The sequence below is a fragment of the Lactuca sativa genome, chromosome 2, assembly GCF_002870075.4.
Source record: "Lactuca sativa cultivar Salinas chromosome 2, Lsat_Salinas_v11, whole genome shotgun sequence".
Classification (NCBI taxonomy): domain Eukaryota; kingdom Viridiplantae; phylum Streptophyta; class Magnoliopsida; order Asterales; family Asteraceae; genus Lactuca; species Lactuca sativa.
The window spans coordinates 65247383-65252586 of NC_056624.2; the positions used below are offsets into that span (position 1 = coordinate 65247383).

The 5204-nt window shown below is 36.0% G+C and overlaps 1 pseudogene; it reads right to left on the reverse strand.

Annotated features, from left to right (window-relative positions):
* Nucleotides 1-528: 528 nt before the first annotated feature.
* Nucleotides 529-4477, reverse strand: LOC122196447 (17.8 kDa class I heat shock protein-like; annotated as a pseudogene).
* Nucleotides 4478-5204: the final 727 nt, after the last annotated feature.

Here is a 5204-nt window from a genome sequence, read left to right on the forward strand (position 1 = left end):
GTTATCTTTTAGCATTGGACCGGTTGAAATCGACGGCTGTTGCAAGAAGAGGAAGGTGGAAGGAGTCGGTGGACTGAACAACGCCTGAATTTCTTTTTCCATCTTAGCAAACGCATAACTGACGATCTTTGAGGTGTAACGACGCCGGAACAAGTAGAGGTCAAATAACCGACGTTAATGGAAATTATCTAAAGTTGGGAAAGTATTTGAGTCGGTGATTATGAAAAGGTTAGGGAAGCATCTGTTTCGTTGTTGGACAAGAACGGCGGTGGAAGCATATAAGCAAGGGAAGGGGAAAAAATAAGACCACCAAAACCTATGTGGTCAAAATGTAAAAGGCAAAAAGTTTGGTGGTGAAATTCGAAAACCCAAAAGAGAATTGTACCTAAGGATCCCCATAATTAAGGTTATATATAATTAGCATCATTTGAAAAAAAATTCTAACCAATAAAATATTTCATAATTGTGTTTGTGTAAATTACCCACCCCAACCATGTAAAAGATGATCTTGTTGAACTCTTTATAAACTTATTAAAACAAACAATTCAATATCACATTATATATTATTATATTTACAAAAGGAACTCAAATTGGATCATCTTATTCGAATACATCAATTCAACAACTCAAATACTCAAATTACCACATTGCCACTCCTGAAATTTACCCACGAATGTCGATGGACTTCACTTCCTGCTTCTTCTCTTCCGCCTTGGGCACAGTCACCGTCAGCATGTCGTTCTCCATGCTAGCTTTCACCTCTTCCAATTTTGCATTTTTCGGCAGCATGAATCTCCTCAAGAACTTCGCAGAGCTCCTGTCTACCCTATGCCACTTGTCGTTCTTGTCCTCATGTTCCTTGCTCCTCTCCCCGTTTATCTGCAACACCCTTCTTTCTTCAACCTCCACCTTCACCTCCTCTTTCTTCAGTCCAGGTATGTTCGCCTTGAAAACGGGTGCCTCCGGCATCTCCTTCCAATCGATTCTGGCGTTAGCGATTGCTGCTGTTTCGCATGATTATTCGGGTATGTTGTTGAGGACACTTGAAAAGCCCTAGAAAGGATCCCAGATATCGATGGAGAAGGGATCGAATATGCTGCTCCTTCTGCCTGTAAAGAAACTTGGAATGAACGACATAATTGAAACGTTAGACGAATATTTGATTTTTGGATTGTGACACTATGAAATTACAAGTTCTCTTGTCTTTAGGAGGTCGAAAGGAGATCATTATTTATAGGAGGGAAAAAGTGATCAAGTGGGCTTTAAAGATTTCTAGTATTGTCTTGAAGATCGAGGTGATACTTCTGAAAACTTCCAGAGAGAAAATGGCGATGGAATGGACCCACCGGGTTGATCTTGGTTTAGATGGGCCAAATGGATCAATACAATTTTTAGTAGGCCATTATGCAGTTCATAATTCCATCTCTAACGCCTCGTTCTCGAGTTTAGCAAAAGAAAACAAGAGAAGAGAAAAGAAAGTCACCAGAGAAAAGAAAGGAAAGGAAAACAAAATTTTCTTTTGTGTTCCCGAGTTGGAGAGAAGTGGAAGGAAAATGAATCATTTAGTTCTTTCTTTCCAAATCCTCCCAAATAGGAAGGAAAGTTAGGAGCAATGTTTTAAAACCCGGGTCGACCCGGCCGGTTCAACCGGTTGGACCGTGACCCGGGATAGAAGGCGGGTCAATTGAGAACAGTTTTTTTGTAAAAGTTCGGACTGGATCGAACCGGCCGGGTTTCCCCTAAACCACGGTTCAACCGCTTATGTTGAACCAGTTAAACCGGATTGACCCGTTTTAATAGGTTTTGGATATTTGGATACAAGTAGCGAACGCCAAAACAACGAGCCGTTTGCAGTTTCTTCAATGTTTAAACTTTATGGACATCAAATTATTGGTTTTATATGTTTATGCATTATGCAAGAAAGTAAAAATATATAAAAATAGAAAAAGACTATAAACCGGGTTGACCCGACAGTTCAACCGATTGACCCGTGAACCGGTCATCACACCGGGTCAACTAAAAACCCGGGTTTTAAAACATTGGTTAGGAGGGAAAATGATCCTCCCATTTCCCTCCACTTCCTTCCACTTCCCTCTTTTAATGAAACTCGGGAACACCAATTTCTTTTATTTTCTTCTCATTTCCACTCATTTCCTTTTCTTTCTCTCGTTAAGTTGAACTCGAGAACAGGGTGTAAATATTATTAAAAGAGAAACCTCAAATTTAAAATTGAAGAAATAAGGACCCTTGATTGTATTTCACTCTTATTGTCTCCACCTTTGGATCATTTTGATGACATCATCTTTCAAATACACACGCGCCTCAAATTACCTCTTACGTTTCATACCTAATTTCATTCCTCGGTTTTCTCTTCACAGAATCAGCCATCGTTAAAGGCTCTTAAAGCATATCTCCTATGTTTCTTCTTTATCTCTTGAGTCTCTGGCAGCCGTTTATTACCACCACCTTTAGTATATGCTGCCAGTACAACCTACAAGAATGTAATTGACCATTCCTTATGATACTTATTTTTTGTTTTCTATCATAGATACGCATCGTGGTTTTGAATTTTTTTTGGGTGTTTTTTTGTTAGTCGAACATATGCCAAGAGCATATATCGACATCGCCATGATCTTCTTATTTTTCTAATTCAGGTACCTCCATCTCTTTTGTTGTAAACCTTAATCCATTCCATCAATCTACACCAGAGAACGTAACCCTATCGAATTGATCCTATGTGTTATTATCGAAAAGATACCAGAAATCGGTACCTTTATCTCTTTTCTGTAAGGCCATCTGCGTTCCATGAAATTGATTCTTCTGCTATTCTTGAATTCCAAGGAGTTGGATGAAACTGTATTAAAGAGATGAAAAATGAGCATCGTACCACAGGAGACAGTTGAGGTCATAACACAGAGCATTGGCATAAATAATTTGTCTCCAGATGCTGCATTAGCTCTTGCTCCTGATGTTGAATATCGAATGCGTGAAATAGTGCAAGTAATTCTTGTTTATAAAAAGTGTTCCTTTGACTCGCATAAGTCTGAAAGGTTTGTGGTATTTTATCTTTTGAGGGCTTGAAATTGCGGATTGCCTTAGTAGGGTTCTTTGTATCTTAGGTATCTTCATTCATGTAAAAGAGGAATACATAAACATAATTCATATAGATTTAATAAACCATAAAAAAAGGAATCCCCCTATTAGTAATACCATTGTATGAACCATAACAAATATAAAAGAAACACCACTGTTTATTTGTCCAGATTAAGTGTTGTCCCCATTAAGTCCATTAATTCAAAAAGAAAAAAACAACTTAAACAAGTGAAGCTACAGTACTATAAGAAAAGTACCTGTAATCTTCTAGCAAGGGCCTCATCTTCAGAAACTTGTGGCAATCTCTTTTGTGCAAGTGGCTCATCTTGAACTCCTTCAGTTAAAGGTCTTTTCTTTTTGTTTGGTGAAGACTTTTTTCTTAAATCATAAAGAGCTTTATATTTGAATAAGTAGTGCCAAGGATTAGTTCTATTACATCACCATCTCTGATTGTTAGCTTTTGTCCAGATAAGAGCTTCTTCCTTTGATCCTGTGATCTAATGACAACTGGGTTTGTTCCTTCCTACAAGCACATACCTTTTGTCAAATAGACGTTGCATTTTTGACAAGGTTATAGTGTTAAAGGGATCAAACAGAGGGGTATTTTGGTCATTTAACAATGCTATATCTGAAATCTATGTGGTTCTGAACAGGATAAATTAATCAACGTATTTGGTCCATGTGAGAATGTCATCAAAGCCATCAAATTAGTTCGATCAATAACCTATGAGGGTGATTAATCCATTGTTCTTAATTTATAATTAATATATATATATATATATATATATATATATATATATATATATATATATATATATATAGTAATATAAATTAAGGTTTTAATTTGTTATATGAGTGCAACATGCGGAAGCTTCTGCAACACAAGAGGAATTGTGGCGGGAGTTTAACGAACCTTGTTGGCGTGAGTATTTTGAACGTAAAGAAGCAGAAAAAGCCACGCTGAAGGAATCCGGTGAATCGGAAAAAGGGAAGCAGCAGGCTGAGGAAGGTGGTTCCGGTGATGATAGGGAATCAAAAGTTAAAGAAGCAGCAGTAGAAAGCTGTGAATCTGAAAAAAAGGAAAAGCATAAAATTACTACTTTTCTACGATTGAAACCAGAGGGATCTAAATCGTAATAAATAGCAGAAGGAGAGTTTAAAGTACCTAAATGGAGTCAAACTTTTGGATATATCAAATCTGTTAATGAACTGGAAATATTAGGGAAGGGGGAAGGTGGCTCCGGTGCGGGAAAAGAGCAAGTGGATGAGGATGAATTCAAAGAAGCTGAATCCGAAAGTGAAAAAGGTGATGAATTATACGATAATCATTTTATGTTTTATGAAATAAATTTTAAATATTATTTGTATATTAAAAAAAACAACAAATAAGGGAATAATTATAAATTTACATCACAAATAAGGGACAATAGTACTTACATAAAAAGGTTCGAGTGAAAAATTAGTTTTGGATTGGATAGCAACTTTTACTAAAACAGAGGGACTGTAAATGTAAATTAACATAATATAAATTGTCACGTTATTATGTAACCGGTTTAACCCATCATTTTTTAATATTGTATAATCTAAAAATGACTTCTCAGTGAAGGGTACGGTGGTCATTTCACATAATGCCAACATAATCTCATTTGTATATAATAACAAAGTTGATGACATTATCTTTTTATGTAAAAGACATAAATTGTTTCTTTAAACGAATAGACGTATGTTCGTGAACATGCACAGACTCCATTTGTTTATGTGGCTGAAATGATGAGGAAATTTCAATAAGGCACAAGGGATCTGAATCTGCCTCCTCGTGCTTCTTCAGTCTCACATGTAACCTTTTTCCCCCTATTATAGCATTGTACTTAAAGTATGTTGTTATTTCTTAGCATTGTACTTTTTCAGTGAGAAGGAGAATATGCTGCTATTTTATAATTTATTCCAACAGTTTTTTTAACCCTAAATAAGTTTGTTACCTTTAAAACTCTACCAAATTCTAGAACAATACTTTCAATGATGTTTTTTTAACCTTAGATTTATTTTTTTTCTTCTAACTTCTTTTAACCTTAAATATCGAGTTTTTAGGTTTCAACGAAAGTATGTTGGTA